This window comes from Chelonia mydas, chromosome 18 (genome assembly GCF_015237465.2).
Source record: "Chelonia mydas isolate rCheMyd1 chromosome 18, rCheMyd1.pri.v2, whole genome shotgun sequence".
NCBI classification, from domain to species: domain Eukaryota; kingdom Metazoa; phylum Chordata; order Testudines; family Cheloniidae; genus Chelonia; species Chelonia mydas.
The window spans coordinates 11,882,099-11,898,741 of NC_051258.2; the positions used below are offsets into that span (position 1 = coordinate 11,882,099).

The window sequence follows — 16,643 nt, forward strand, 5'->3', positions numbered from 1 at the left end:
AGCTCAAGATTACATTTCCTCCCTATATAGTAAAAAATTGTGGTGAAAATGGCACCGGGGATGCCAGTCTTGATGCCCAAGTTGTCTCCTTCCCCTGTGTCCACCTTGGTGCCTTTTTCCGTACCACTGTAAGCCCCCTCAGGGCATTTTTGTGCGCCTGCAGGACACTCCACTGCCGAAATGCCAACGAGAAGCGTTGCCGTTTCTCGGCAGCATTTCAACAGCAACGCCACAGTCTTCTGGGAATAGCAAAATGCTATTCCCACAAGAAAGGTTGGGGACCACTGCGCTAGACCCTCCTGCAGAATCACATCTCCCATGATTGCCACAAGAAGTGAAACATTAGCAACAAATCTCTGAGCTAGTGTCTCCTCAGCACTTCCCCATGTGTCCTGTCTTCTCTTTCTGTTCTATTCAGGCTCTTATGGCACACCCATCACCGTGGTATCGGAGCACCTGCTTTGTGTCTGTCTAATAGACCCCCACTTGCAAATGCATAGGCATGTGCTTTGCTTGATGCCTGTGAGTAATTCCTTTACAGCCAGGGCTACTGGCCTGCATCAGTTAGATGGGTGCATAAGTGTTTGAAGGATGGTATCCTTGGCCTGTGAGCACTGTGGAGACTGGGTTCATTGTGTGTCTCCTAGAGAGCTAAGAACACTGGCAGCACTTACCAGGTAACAGGCAAGTGGATGAATTAATTAATAATGTAAGAAAAACAAGAAAAAATGAAACCTCCTTCCCCGCTCCTTGATAATTGACACCCTTAAGCAGGGACTGACTGGACAAGCTGATCTCGTCAGATGTGACTCATCCAACGAAGGATCTCAAAGCACTTTACAAACATTGCTTACGCCCCTTGATCATGTGGGTTGAAATTCACCCCTGTGCAGAGCACACTTAAGTACTAGAGCCCCTGAGCACCCTCCATCTCTCCATTGAAGCTAATGGGAGTTGGGGCCATACAGCCCCTGCAGTTGCCCATATCTTCGCAAGGTCGGGCCCATTATGGTGTCATAGGGGTGCTCGAGCCTGACTAAAGGCCTGATCCAGATTTCACAGGAAGCAATGTCTTTCCATTGTTTTCACTGGGCTTTGGAGCAGGTTCTCAGGGCCCAATCCTGTTCCTGTCAAAGACAATAGTAAGCCCTGGATGATCAGAGGGGGCCTGACCCTCCCTGAGTTGGCTCACCTGCATAGAATTTAGCCCAGGCCTGTTCCGAAGTGGCAACAGCTGCATCTCAGCTTGCAGGGCTGATGATCCCACACCCTCTCGGAGCATTTAGCATCAAGCCAGTGTGTCAGTGAGATGAAAGCTTTGAGCCATCAGAATGGCCAGGCCCGTGAGGAACAGACACGCTAGATCTGAATCCTATTGAAAAATAATAAAAAGGTAATTACTTTGTCATTACTGGACACTGCTTTGTCTGGAGAGGGGGAGGGTTCTTTCTGCACTTGAGCTATAAATAACGCTTTCCATTACCCTGCTAAGTGGACATGTGCTCCCCGCTAACTCCAGCTTAACCTCAGCTTTACACATGCCCGGTTGGTGTTGCCCACTTGTTAAATGCACCACTTGCATCCTGGCAGGCTGGTACAGACCTCTTGGAGTCAATCAAAAAGTGGGCAGGGTGAGCCAGCTTGTTTGTGAGTCCCCACTGAGCAAGCAGGGCACAGGGTAAAGCAGGTCCACAGATGGGAAAAAAGGAACCCACAGCAGAACAACCCCTGTAGAAAAATGTCTGAGTCTAAAAGCTGCTGTTTTCATATGTTGCCACATAGAAATATCCCTGGTCCTCAGCAACGTGGGAAGATGCTCTCTTTCTGCTTTCTGTGTACTTATCTACATGAGTAAATTGCACTTCCACTTAAATTGGATTAGTTAAACTGGGGCTAGCCCCTGTGTGAACACCCTTAGATTATTTTAATGTAAAATGATTCATAACCAATTTAAGTGACACTGAAATGAGTATGATTTAAACCCAAATCAGAGCATCCCCTGGAGTTTGCAGTGGTTTCAGATCATCCCTTTGGTTCAATAGATCCGGCTTGCCCATGTGGATAAGGCCTGTTTGGGAGAGGCATTGTGATCCAGTGACTCAGCACCTGCCCACATGAGAAAATGGGAGTGGTTTAAATTTGCGGTACAATTTTTAAACCGATTTATTGAAAAATAAGCAATCTCCCTGTGGACACTCTTATTTTGATTTAAACCAGGCCTACTGCACATTAGCTTAATTTGGTTAAGAATTGGTCTAAGCCATACCAAACTAAGCCCCCCTTAATAAGAACTTGAATAAACTTGAACTCTTAAACAAAGAAAAGTGCCCACACAGGGCTTTGCACCAGTTTAATTAAATCACTTTGAAAACTGATGTAAGTTAAACCCATGCGACTTTCTGGGGTAAACAAGTCTTTAGAGCTAAGGGTTGACAGTCAAGATGGGCCAGTTCAGTGCCTGGCTCTGCTACTGACTCACTCTGTGACCTTAAGCAAGACTGTGAGTCAGTTTTCCCATCTATAAAGTGGGGACAATAAAACATACCTGCCTCGGAAGGCTGGCGTGGGATTGATTAATTAGTGATTGCAAAGAACATTGAGTCTTGAAGGTGGTTCTGTATCAGTACAAATTAATTATTATTTTATTTTATTGTTTAGTGTGGTTCTGTTGTATTTCTTTGTATTAATTTTATTCTCACAGACAGGATACTACAAGCACAACTTCACAATCAGAGGAGCAAAACAACCTATATTGATTTAATGCTTTGTTTACTGGTTTTATTGTTGCTGATTTATTTTATGGATGGCATCTAGAAGACTTTATGAGACCAGAGGCGCACAGTACTAGACAGTCTCTGCCCTGAACAGCTTACAATCTAGAGAGACAAGATAGATAAACAGTAATAGGGAAACATATAAGCAGAATGTCAAAGGAAAGCACTTCATGATCATGGATTAATTAAACCCCATACCCCCCTCTGGAGCAAGGAAGTAAATAGCTATGGTCTCATTTTATAGACAGGGAAACAGGGACAGAGAAGTGAAGTAATGTGTCTGAGGTCATGCAGCGAGTCAGCGGTGGAGCTGGAGTTAAATCCCAGGAAATCCCGTTCCTGTCATCAGGCCTTTAGGCCTCACATGCTATCTGTAAATAAAAGCGATAGGGCCAGATCCTCACCTGGTGCAAATCAGCAAATCTCTACTTTGATGTACACCTGCCGAGAATCTGACTTACCGTTCTGTGGGCCTGGAACTTGACCTGTGTCAAGCCTGGTTACCTAGTTTTGTTTTGTTAATTTCCAAACAAATAGTCTCTAATGTTGGAAAGTGACCTAAAGTGTCAAAATAAAGAGCCATACCCTGGTGTAAACAGCCCTAGCCCCACTGGAGTCAGTGGAGTGAAGCCAGTGTACGCCAGCTGAGGATCCAGCCCATCACCCAGCTGATCGGTTTAAGATTGGGGTGATTTTTTTTGTTTGGAGTTTTGTGTAAACTCACGAGAAAAAGTTGCATGTGAGAAAATGGCACTTTGCAAACTGTGGCTCTCTGATACGCTCTAATTGCTTTTGATATGCAGACAGTAAAAACCAAAAATGAAACCAGATAGGATGATGCTATTTACTGTTAAAAAGTTTCTGCTACTTCTGCACAGTCATTTGTTTATTTTCTGACATCCCCACCCCTCAAAAAAAATCCCTGTCACTTTTCTTCTGCATATCTCTGTGGCATCCACGTTCTCATGGCCGGGGTTGAGTGAGAAGAGTGGGGAATGGATGGTATCTTGGCACAGCCATAAGATATAGCCATTGTCAGTGATGACAGTCCCATGGCTATTTGGTGGCCTGTGTGAAAAGGATTGTGGGGCTGAGTCCATTTTGGTTGAGTGGTCAGAGGTCTAGAGTCCCAATGTCAAAGTCCCCTTCATTCATCACATATGCCACTAATCGGCCATATGAGAAATTCAACATAGGCCTCATGTGGGCCTCTTCACAGGGAGGACTGCTGTCTAGGAGAGGCAGTGTGGTGTAGTGGATAGAGCACTAGACTGGGACTCAGGAGACTTGGGTTCTATTCCCTGCTCTGCCCTTTGCCTGGTAGGTGACCTGGGGCAAGTCACGTCCTCTCTTCATGCATTAGTTTCCCTGTCTGGAAGGTGGGAGTAATGATATTGATCCTTTGTAAAGCGTTTTGAGATCTGCTGATGAGAAGAGTTAGTATTATTATTAATCATTGTCCAATCTGAGCAGGTCAGGAATAAGCTTCTTGGGCCTGATTCTCTGCTGCCTTACACCTCCTAACAAAGGGCACCCCTTATATGGGACCCCTCTTGCTCTGTTTAACTACAGCAGTAGCCAGGTCACAGCAGGGTGAGCTGAGGACAGAGAGCCTTCCGCCTGACTTTCCATGCCTTTGTCATTTTAATCCAGGCCAATCTCATGTTGTTTTTAACCTCACTTCCCTTGTGTGAATAATTTCTTAGGGGTAAGGCTGGGTGCACAGTCACAGCTCAGCCAGATGAGAGAATGTTCTGGGAAGGTCGGTATTGATGATAGGCGAGTGAGATTGGCACAGAAGGTGTGCCGTCTACTGAGTGGGAATAACAGAATCACGGCAGGAAACACTAAGGCCTTGTCTACTCTAGAAAGTTTAACTAGCAGAAGTTCTGCTCGCGTAGGGCTACCAGCAACACTGTAATGCTGCAGAGTGAATTCAGGCTTGAGCACTTGTGCAAGTACATTGTGTGCTCACAGCATTGGGATGTTTTGGCAAAATGTGTGTTGCATGGAGGCAACATCCCAATGTAATGCTGTACAAATAACTGATTTGTTGTTTCAGTGACTAACCCCAACACGTTTTCCCCAAATTAATTTTTTTCAAATTGTGCTGCAAAACGAAAGTCAAAAAATCGTGTTTGGGGTCAAACAAAATGTTTACTTTTGAGGGTTTGGGTTTTTCTTTTTAATGAAATGGAAGTAAAATTCTTAATGAAAAGTTGTTTTGACTTGGAAAATTAAAATGTTTAGACTTCTGGGGATTTTTTGTTTTCAGCCAAAACAAAACAAATTCAACACAGATTTTCAAAACGTTTCAGTTGACCTGAAGAAGCATTATTTGAAGAAAAATTTTGCCGAGCTCTAACCTGGTGTTCTCTGTGCTGCCTTCTGGCACACTGCATCGTGGGAAATTCTCTGTGTTTTGTGGAGCAGCTCATTGCCGTGAAAACTGAGCACCTTGCAATAGTGCATTATTCTTTGGGCTTACCAGACGTAAAGTACACACGTGACAAGTGCCAGTCTTGCAAGCACAAGAATTTGGTAGGGCCTGAAGGGTATACATGGGAAAGAGCTTGGGCTCTAAATAAAGGACTAGACATAAATTTTTGGCCAATGAGCTGCTGAAGAAGCCTTCTGCAAAGTTCAGAATTATAACTAGCAAGGTCTTCATTTTACTTTGTAATCAGTGTGTTGCCAACTCTCACAATTTTATCATGAGTGTCATGAAATTTGATGTTTTTTTTTAAAGCCCCAGCTCCTGGAATCCTATGATTGTATGAGAATCTCAGCTTTCATTAAAAATAAAAGTAACTCTGTAGCCTTTAGGACTGCAGACAAAAGCTTGAAAATGTGAACCCTGAAGGCTCAAAAACCAGGAGGCAAATAACCTCTCCAAGAACGTATTATTGTTTTTAAAAATCTCTTGAGTTTTAAATCTCTTACAATTTGGGGGAAGGTCCGACTCACAATGTTTGAAGACTTGTGGTTGGCAATACGGTACAGATGATTTATTGAGAGGGGGCGGGTTGGCATTGTTTTTAATTTTCAAGAAGAAAAGAAATGAAAACAAAAATCTATTAATGCAAACCAATAGTAAACATGACTAAGCCATGCTAAGAGCTCATGTACTGTAATTCTGTGTGGCAAATCCCACTCAGCCCCTTCCTTGTATTTCCTCAACTGAGCACTGTAGCCCTGACCTTCCAAACTGCTCAGTGAGGCGGGGTCCACAACTACAAGGAACCCTACTGAAGTCTACATAGGCACTGAGTGCCACCAGCATGGAGCAGCTTGCAGAATCAGTGCTCTGTCTGGGCTCTTACCTCTGTGTGATTAGGTTCCGGTCCTGTTGATGGCCTGCACGCAACACTCTCAAGGACTTCAAAGAAAGTGCCATGTGCAGGCCCCAGTTCTGCTAAGTCTTGTACACCTGCTTCACTTGACATCCTGTGACTCTATGCTTGCATTGTGTAAAATTAAGTGCATGCGTAAGTCTCTGCAGGAGCAGGCCCATTAAAGGGACATTGTCAGGCCAAATTCATTCCCAAACTTAGATCCTGATTCTACAGTAGGATCCATGCGGGTAGAACTTTCCACCTACATGGAGCCCTGTTGACTTCAGTGGGGCTTCATGAGGGTTTTAGGGGCTGTCTCTGCAGATCCAATTGCGACCTGAGTCTTCCTAAAAGCAAGCTCTTCCAAACCCTAATGCCAGTAGAAATGTTTTTTGCATGGTTAAATATGTTGATGGCAACAGTTTTAAAACAAAGTCCCAGTGCCATCAGCAGGACTTAAGGAGGTACTTAGCATTAAGCCTTAAGATAGATAGATAGATGTTCCACAGCTGGGCCCCTACTGTTTTATTTCAGTTATAGCTAAAGACATGCACTTTAGAAATATGTGATCGCTAACCTGACAGCATCTCTCTAGCATATGAATTTAAGGTTTGGTTTTTTAAATCAACTTATAAACATTTCCTACTCAGTCCCTCCAACAATCTCTCTCAGTACTTGTGTTATTTCAATTGAGTTTAAAAGCATATCCCTATTTCTATCTCTATTTATTGCTTTCCCAGTGTTGGCAGGAAAAATTGATAGCTAAACCATAATTAATAATAAACAATAGCTATATAAACAAAGGCCCTCATCCTGTAAATACATATGCAAATGCTCTTCTTTACATGCTGAGACCCTGCGGAAGTGGGTCTACTCACTGTGCGTAGTGTTCATCTTGTGTACAAGTCTTTGCAAGATCAAGGCCAAAATATTTAACTAAACATACCAGTATTGCTGACTGCAACTCTTCAGTATTCGTGAGTCAGGTGCCCTAAAATCATGAGATTGCCTCAAAATTCATAAGATTTTAAAAATAATTAAATCTGGGGTTTTGTCGTTTGCCCTCTGGCTCTGCATCTTTGCACTTGGCCCATGTTTATGAGCTTTTCTGGGCAACCATGAGAGCTAGAAACTTACTTTTTAAAAAAAGAAAAGCTAATATTCTCATGGAATCACATGGCTCCAGGAGCTGGGGGTCAAAGGAAAATGTCAAATGTTTCAAGAATCACAATAAAATCACAAGAGTTGGCAACCCTTCTACATACATGTATACACATAAGTAACTTTTACACGCATGAGTCATCTTACTGAAATCAGTGGGATGATTGAATTATAATTATTTATTATTTATTTGTACTCTGATAGCACCTTGAAGCCTCAGTCATGGACCAGGACCCCATTGTGCTAGGTGCTCTACGGCACAACAAAAAGACAGTCCCTGTCCCAAAGAGCTTGTAGTCTAAGACCAGAGACAACAGGTCAGTACAGACAGGAGCACAAGGAATCAATGAGACAGTCCTGCAAGGAGCTCTGTATGGATGTGCCGACCTAGAACTCATTGCGTGGAATGGCCGAAATGAGTAAAGTTACTCAAGTGTTTACAGGGATGGGCCCTCGTGCCCCAAACCTACCCCCACATGCAACCCCATTGACTTTAGTGAAGCTGTAGGCAGGGGTCCCCCTGCACAGAACAACATGCAGGATTAGGGTCTAAGTCTATAGTTACACACACACACGGCTCATTTCTGCAAACACTTAAAACACAGGTGAAATTTTACTATCCCACATAGTCCCAGTGAGTGCATGAGAGCAAAGTTATTTGTGTTGGTAAGTATCTGCAGGATTGGGCCCTTAAATACAGAGCTAATGATGAAGGCCCCAATCCCTGTAGAGCGATCCACATGGATAGAAGGGCTCTGCCCATGTGGATTGCTTTGCAGGATTGGGCCCATGAAATATAAATAATTATGTATATATAAAAAGAAAAGGAGTACTTGTGGCACTTTAGAGACTAACCAATTTATTTGAGCATAAGCTTTCGTGAGCTACAGCTTACTTCATCGGATGCATACTGTGGAAAATACAGAAGATGTTTTTATACACACAAACCGTGGAAAAAATGGGTGTTTTTTAAATAAGCTATTACCAGCAGGAGAGTGGGGTGGGGGGAGAGAAAACCTTTTGTAGTGATAAACACCCATTTTTTCATGGTTTGTGTGTATAAAAACATCTTCTGTATTTTCCACAGTATGCATCCGATGAAGTGAGCTGTAGCTCACGAAAGCTTATGCTCAAATTGGTTAGTCTCTAAGGTGCCACAAGTACTCCTTTTCTTTTTGTGAATACAGACTAACACGGCTGTTACTGTATGTATATATAACTTTCTATATATATTAACTGGTTTATTAAAATATAAGCTCACTCTAGAACTAAAAATCAAAGGAGTTTATTAGAATGTAAACTATGGGCCTGCTCCTGTATACACTTATACAGAGGAGTAATTTTAGGCATGTGAGTGCTCCCCTGGTGGGATAATTTATCATGCTGATCTTGCAAAGCAGACCAGACCCGTCTACCTGGGCAAAGCCCTGCTAAAGGCTGTTCCCAAGTGCAGGGACCTGCTGGCATGGTGTGTATTACAGGATTGGGGCCCCTGGGTGCAGAGTTACTCATGTGCATACATACTTGCAGGATTGGGGCCATAAACTATAATAAACTCTCAGAGTGGTTTGCTAATGAAATCCAACTTAAGGATATAAGCAGCCCCCCACGTTTGTCATTTAAAAGAAATAGACAATCCCATAGAAAAAGAAAGGATTTCAGCTAAATGTAGCCCAAGGAAAGTAGAGTAGCAAAGTTCACCAGGCTGCAAAAACTAGGCTTTCGTACAACTTTCAGCAAGTTGCCTAAAGTTGGGGAGTTTAGAGATTTCCAGGAGAAAGCACCCAGTGGGCTGAGGGATCTGCTTGTGACAGGGGCAGAGCAAGGAAGTGCCCCGGTGACAGGAGAAGGCGGAGTTGCCCTTGTTGACTGGGAAGTGGGGACAACCCCTCCCTTTTTCTTGCCAGGGAAGCGGGATCCAGTCCGGGTTTTGCAGGTGCCCCTCCCTTGTCTGGGTGCCCTGCCTGCTTGGAGCCGAGTCCATTCCATGCTCAGCTCCCTCTTACACTCTCCCCCCCGTTCCCTCCCTCCCGCCCCTCCCCAGCCCGGGGCAGAGGGTGGCCGGGATCCAGTCCGGGTTTTGCGCGCCGCCCGCCCCCCTCTTAGAAATAGGAAAATTCAATAATCAAAGCGAAGGGGAGAGAGAGAGGAGGGGGGGGGGAAAAATCCGGGATCAGGGCAAGTTTGATGGCGCATGCGCGCTGCAGACTCCATCCCAAACACACACACATTTCCCTTGACTTGGAAAGTCACCCAAAGCCGCCCCAAGTGCAGGTAAGCCTGTCTGCTCTGTCCTGCCCCAGCCCCCTGGGACCCCCACTGTCCCCCAGCCCCTGCCGCCACCCAACTCTGCGGGGCAGGGGGTCGGGGCATGGCCCTGGCAGGGAAGGGGCTGGGGGGGCACATGGCAGCGGCAGGTGGGCATTGCTCTGGGCGAGAGGAGGGGTTGGTCCGTGGAATGGGGGTCAGCGGTCTGGAAGCGGGGGTGGAGGGCACAGCAGGCTGCCTGGGGCTCTGGTGCGCTCCCGGGTGCGCTCCCTCTGCGGAGGGGTTGCACTCGTTGCTCCGGCCCGGGCACTTTGGGCGGCTGTTTGCTGGGTGGGGAGGGGGTGCGGCGCTCTGCCTCCCCGGGGAGTGAACCCGAGGAGGGGGCTGTGGGGTCCAGGACTCTCACGCTCGGCTGGCCGAGGGGGGGTGGGCGCCTGTGCTCCTGTCCGCTCGGCTGGGGCTGGAGGGGGCCTGGGGGTGGCAGAGCGGTGCAGGCTCTGGAGCTGAGTTGTTGGTGTTGGGGGTGGCCGGTTTTGCCGGACAATTTCCAGGACTTTTAAAAATCGCCGTGGAAATGGGGGAGGGGAAGGGGCTGGGGGAGGCGGGGGACCCCCCCGCCCCCCTGCCCCGCCCCCTGCCTGGGGCGCAGGTACCCCGCGTCCCCAGTGGCTGAGAGAGGGGGTCCCGTGGGGTGCAGCTGCTGGGGGAAAGAGGAGCGCAGCGACGATGCCCCCCTTGCTTTTTGCGAACAGAAACTTGGGCGAGAAGCGAAGGGAAAACGCCGAGGGGTGGCTTGAGGCTAGTGACCGCGGCGGGCCGCGGAGACAGGCTGGGGGTCCCCGGGCGGAGGCGGTAGGCGATCGGTGCCAGGGAAGTTTCTCCAAAGTGCTGGGGCCGGTGAGCGGCGCTTCCCCCAGCTGGCTGCGGACGCTCGGGTCCCGGAACGGAGATGGAGCCGTGCGCTAGGGGACTGGGAGGTGCCCGGGCCCCCTCCGTGCGCTCCCTGGAGAGCTGCGCTGAGTTCCCGGCTCGGTGCGCCAGTGTTGGGGAGCTGGTGTGCCCGGCCCCCGGGCTCGGTGCGCGTGTGGGGGAGTCGGTGCCCGGCCCCCGGGCGAAGCCGGAGGTTATTTTTACCCGGTGGCATTTGCAGAATGCGCAGCTGATTTGCCATCCCGAGCCAGGAAGTTTTTTTCCCCCCGTTTTCTTTTCATTTTCTTTCCTCTCTTCGAATCCGCTGCCGCGGCCGGGCGAGGCTCAGGCTGCGCCGGTCAGGGGGCGCACAGAGGGGCGCTGTAGGGGTAAGGGGGCTAAGGTACTGCTGGGCTGGTGGGAGTGGGTTGCTTGGCTTTTGCGGGGTGGGGGCAGATATCAGCACGGGGTGGAGTGAGGAGAGCAGGGTTGAGGGCGCTGGGGGGAGAGGGGCGGGCTCTGGGATCAGTAGGGTTTTGGTGGATGCTACTCTCCATGTTTGGAGACTCGCAGGACAAGGGAACAGGTGTCCGACCCGTCAATCAAACTAGGGCCTGCCAGGAAAAGACACTTTGCGACATTGACAAAAAAGGAGAAATAAAAAGCCTTGGAAACCCAGCGGGGCAGGGGTGTGCCTGTCCCCTGGGTAGGGAAGGGTTAATATCCCAGGGCACTGCCTGCTTCTGATCTGCTTCCCCAAATCTTTAATGGCCCCCCCGCCAGTGATGAGCCCAAAAGGGTTGTCTCTGGCACAGCGGGCACGCTTCCTCAGACTCCCCAGGAAATTGGAAAGCAAGAATTAGGTGAACTTGTTCTTGGGGTCTATAAGTCCAGAGAGTCCTTTAGACTTGTACTGCCCTAGCTGGGGTGGGAAGAAGTGAACAAGCATAGTCTGGGAGTGGGGACATTGACCAGTAACTTGGTGTTGATTTCATGGGAGATAAGTGTGTATGTACCATGACAACCTTCCTAGAATAGTGGAGAGAGAGTCCTTCCTTCTTTTTGTTTTCCGGTTGGGGTGGCAGGAGACAGGGAGGAGGAGCCATTGGGAAAGTTGGCACATTTGGTAAAGGGCGATGAAATTTGGGGTAAAGATTAGACTGGAAGGGGCTCTCTGATCCCCGCCTGGGGGCTGGCTCACTGCACCTTCTGAGCAATTTGTTTGGAAAACTTTCTGGATGGGTTGTGTCTGAGGATTGCTCTGAATTACTCTGAGTTAGATCCATCTACCTAGTTTTTTTTTTTCTTGGTGGGAGAAAGGTGAAACTTTTGATATACTTCATGCATAAATTGCCCCCTCCATCCATGCTTAACTGCATATGCAGCCACTACAACCCTTTCCCTTGGAAAATGGTTTTCTCTCTCCTCCTGCCCCCCCTCCCCCAATTACCAAGACACATTTATTTGTGTTGTTGCTATAATAACTTTTAAGGTGAAATAATCTCTTCCTAGGGCTTTGGACTTCTGCTTCCCAGTGGTTTCCCTGCCTCCCTTCCTATACCCACTTTCTTATTTATACTTTGTTGCTACCTTGTTAGCTACCTTAGAAGCAGTTAGAAAGAGTTTATGGGGGAATATTGTTGAACTTCAGTAATCAAGTTTCCAGATCTCATGCCTCGTGTTTAATTTATTAGACTAGTTATTTATTCTGTTGATGATAATCTGTTGCTGGTTTCTATGGAGATGTTAAACTGATCTCTTTCAGAAATCAAACTCCATATGCACTAAAACGTTTAAAGGGGCAGTGTCCTCTTTTGTTTGCAGACTTTACCTTTTCAGTCGCTCTATTGGCCTCCTTTATATTTTATATATTTAAAAAAGTCTGAAGTTGAAGCTTTGTGCAAGACAGAGCTTATTATGATTAGCGGAAAGTCAGGGCTTTGATCCTTTAGTTGCATCATCATTTAAAACAGATCATTCCCCCCCCCCCCACTTCAGACCAGATAGAAGAACCCTTTCAAGATCAAAGAGTCCAGCTAAAAACTATTGTTTAAAAAAAGGGGGGAAAAGTGTTATATCAGGGTGATGTTTCCTTAATCTGCTCATTTTATTCTAAGAGATTTATTTTAGCAATAAAAACAAAAAACTTGTAGCAACCATATTGTTGTTCTTATACTTTCCAAGCCTTTTAAATGTTAAAATAAGTTCAAAGTCAAATATCTCTTCAGATAAAGTGCATGTTAGTGTATATTTATTACTTGTTTTCTAAATGTAGAAGGTCAGAATCCAGAAGGCTATCGCATTAGAGAAGGTTTTAATAGTCTTTGTTTCAGCTTAATGAGAGCGAAATATAAAAAGCATTTTCACTGTAACATTTATTCAGTTTTTAAAGGAGAATCTCTGCAGTTTATTCAGTTTTTATTTTATAATTAAGAAAAGATCTCCTCATTTAATTATCAGTGGAGGAAAGGGAGAGTGTCTTACATTTCTGACATACTTAAAAATTGTGAACTCACCATGAGCTCGTGTATTTATCAAGCTGACAAACACGGTACAAAGCTATTGTGTTTCCTGCTCATCTTCTTGGGGGTAAAGTTGTAGGTTTTAAAAAGAAAATAATGACCCATATGATGCATTTTTAATATCCAAGTGAACTCCCCAATTTTTTCCTACCTGTGTCCTCAAAATGCTTCATGTCTCCTAAAATACTTTCCTTTTTTTCTTTCAATACACTTCTGCATTTTTATTTAAAAAAATGCAAATAATAACTGGAACCAAAACAACCCTAAATATATGTTTAATTTCACCATATAAGATTATTTTCTCTGCAGTTGTTTGGTTTGTAATTGCTTCTCATTATTATTTTTTCTTTTGGCTCATCAATGCAGTCAATCAGTTTTTCTTTTTAAAAAAATATATTTTTGTAAACCTTTTGTTTATTTGTTTGATTTGAATTGCAAACAGAATTGACTCTGACAAGTAAAAGGGGGAGGGGAGGGAAGGAAACACTATGGCTTTAAAGTCAGGAGTTTGCATATTCTCCTTGTATCTTTCCCCTTTGCTAATTATTGTGTTGTTTTCAGAGCAAATATGTCATATCCATGGCGACCAGGCAGGTTTATTGTCTTTCAGAAGCAATAGCTCACATAAGTAATTAATGACTTCTTTTTTTTTTCCTCTGGCTTAGGTTAAACAGATCATTCAAGGAAAGTCATATCTCTCTCTCCCTCTTTTTTCTTTTTTTTTTTTTTAGCCCAGTGACATAAGAACATGAGTTAGAACAAGAGAATACTTTAACCAAGAAGTCAACAGCTTATTTTTTCCCGTTTCTTTTTAAAAGCTGTAAGTGTCAGCTTTCCTCACACATGACGTTGTCATTCTTGCAGTTTCAGAGCAAAGCCCTGGTGCAGGGAAAACCCATTGAAAGCTTGAGTTCAGTTGGTAGTTGTACAACAGAAGAAGGTGGTTTGGGGAGGGAAGAGGGTTATTTCTCCTTGAGGAAATCAGTGGGTGGGTGGGTGTAGGAGGGAGTCAATGACCAAAAAAACCAACTCATCTGGATCTGACAGATTGTCAGTTTCCAGGAAAGAATTAATGACTTGATTTTATAGATATATATATATTTACACCATCCAAAACAGTGAAGCTATTTGGAAAAACAAACTTTTGAAAAAAAAAAATCTCAAGTCCACATAAACTTGAGTCTTACAAGGACCTATTGCAAATAGTTTGTTTCAGGTGTAAGGGTGATCGTTACCTTTTCCAGTTCTCATTCTTCCTATTAAACCAGAATCTGCTATCTATCCAACCCAGGGACTGTGATTTACTGAAATGGTGATTTTCTGTGCACCCTCCTTGACTTGTTTTATTTTTGTTAATTTCATTTTTGGAAGGTTTTATATACTGTCCGTCTGTATAAATTCTTGAGGAGATAAAAGCACTGCTCGAGTCCCTAAAGCAAAGCTTTTTTGTGCATCATATATTTAAAAAATAAAAACAAATCCCATTTGATCGAATCAAGTACACTGCTTTGCTAGTAATGATTCCATATTCCACAACACTGCAACTTTTAAAATCTGTTTCCATTCTGCTTTGTAACACTAATCAAAGAGCCACTTCCTCCCAGGTTTTTTTTTTTTTACTGACTTGTGTTAATGAGAACCACTCGGATCAGATTTTGTGTGGATGTGATTTTGGGGTTGAGAGGCATGGTCTCCTCAGGTTCACTTGACGTAGGCACCTTTAGAATTCTATTATATACACATTTTTTTCCCCAAATCCGTATCTCCCTCATCCCTACACTCCAGAGAGGTTTGTAAGTTCAGCGATCGGAACCTACAGGCAGTAGATATTACAACAATATCTATTTATAACAACAATAAAAAACATGAAGAAGAAGAGATTTTGGTATTTAGTTTCTGAAGAGCAGAAGAGAAGCCCCTAAGTATTGTAAGGCTGAGGTTTCAGCAGAGTTGATAATTGAGCCCTTAACCTTCTGATGTCTATATCAGAAAAACAGACTCTAGCAGAGGGAGACAAAGAATAAAAGCAAATACTGGGCAGGAGGGAGCTTGGGAGATTTCTGAAATATTAAAATATAGATCGGGGCACACTTATAAATAAATAAATAAATAAAATAAATAAATTTTCATTAGGTTCCGTTCTTTCCCCTTGGTGAAGTGTAGCTGGCTTAAAGGTGGCTTTGGAAGAACTCTGAGGTTTCGAATGCAGCTGTGCATCAAGGCGCTTCTGTGAAGTGAACAGATCGAACTTGGGAAGACTTGTCTCTTAAAATTAAATAATATCTACATTATTTTTTTAAATTGACGAATTTGTAGTGGATGTTTTTAAATGAAAAGTTAAATAGCTGGAAGTTGGGAGTTTTGCAGGCTGTGATTTCTTGGCTGTGCTAAAGGGAATTGAATTGAACCATTTTAGCCACCCGTCAGAGCAGTTGTTTCCATGTTCTGTCACTGTATTTATGTTTCATCTGTATGTTTGCGTCTACAAATTGGGTGCCGGGGAAGAAGGGGCAAGCGGGCACGAGAGATGGCCCTTAAAGTTAACTTGCTTTGGGTGTAGAAGACTGGAGCTTAAAAGAGAAGCAAGAGCGCATCGTAAATTTTTCTAAAATTAATCAACCGTTTAAGAGCTCCACATTAACGAGGTTTTCAGGCAAGCAGCTTTCTTCTTCTTCTTTTCTTGTTACAAAGTCCAAGAGGGTTGTGGGGGGGTGGGGTGAAGGGGAAGGAAAGGGGTGGAATTTGAACAGAAATAATAAAAGCAAAAAAGGCTGGATTTGTGGAATATAAATCCCCTGGTGTCCTTGATCCATATTGTCAGGTTTTTTTTTTTTTTTTGGTCGGATTTGTCCTGTGTGTCTTTGACGGAAAAGGCACGTAGAGAGAGAGAGCGCGAAGGGTGGGGGGGGGGGTAGGGGAGAGAGAGGGACGTGTGGCTGCTTTGGAGCTCATTATCATTCTTAATAAGTCTTAAGGAATAAAGAGGAGCATTGAGTGTAAATGCTGGGTAATCCTAACACTCCTCAAGGTGAGAGGAGTCTCGAGGACACAGAGAGAGAGAGAGAGAACGAGAAGGAGGGGACTGGCGGGGGGCAGGAGAGAAGCTGCCAACGAAAGTGGTCTCTAAGAAACCAGGCATGGGCTAACACGGGGGGTGCCCGTTGGCTGCTTCAATTTTGTTTCACCAGCCCGTGCTGGGGAAAGTTCTCTCCGAGTTTCTCTCGGAGACGGAAAGAGGAGAGCTGGCCATCATGGTCAAAGCGTTGGCCTCTGAAGGCAGCCCTCGGTGACAAACTTCAGAACTGGGGCGAGACTGCCTGTCCCCTTCCCAGTCTCCCATTCTGTGTGTCTGCTCTACCTGAAATCATGCCGCGCTGGGTTTACACTCGCTCCCGCTGCCCCTGTGCACATCGTGCTTTGCTTTTCAACCAGACACTTTGTAGTGCCTAAAATATTGTTCTCATCTCCCCAAGCTAGGGCAGTCTCTGGCTCGTGCTTCTTCGCAGGCTCCCCCATCCCAGCCCCTTTTTGTTTCCATCTTGAAGGAACTCCCTTCTTCTCTGTATTTCCTAAGGAATCTGCCTCCAGTTGTCTTTGATTGTGAGGGGAGGACACATCCTGAACGCACAGCTTCGGACACTAGGTGGCTTAAAGTATAGGAATGGTTTGGTAAG

The 16,643-nt window shown here is 45.1% G+C and overlaps 1 protein-coding gene across 1 annotated transcript in view; it reads left to right on the forward strand.

The window, feature by feature from the left end:
* The first annotated feature begins 9,418 nt into the window (after positions 1 to 9,418).
* Positions 9,419 to 16,643, forward strand: part of CASZ1 (castor zinc finger 1) — a 270,749-nt gene continuing 263,524 nt past the window's right edge. Inside the window, exon 1 of the mRNA XM_027826756.3 lies at positions 9,419 to 9,544. The gene's annotated coding sequence lies outside the window, so the exon portion shown is untranslated. The remainder of the gene's footprint in view (positions 9,545 to 16,643) is intronic.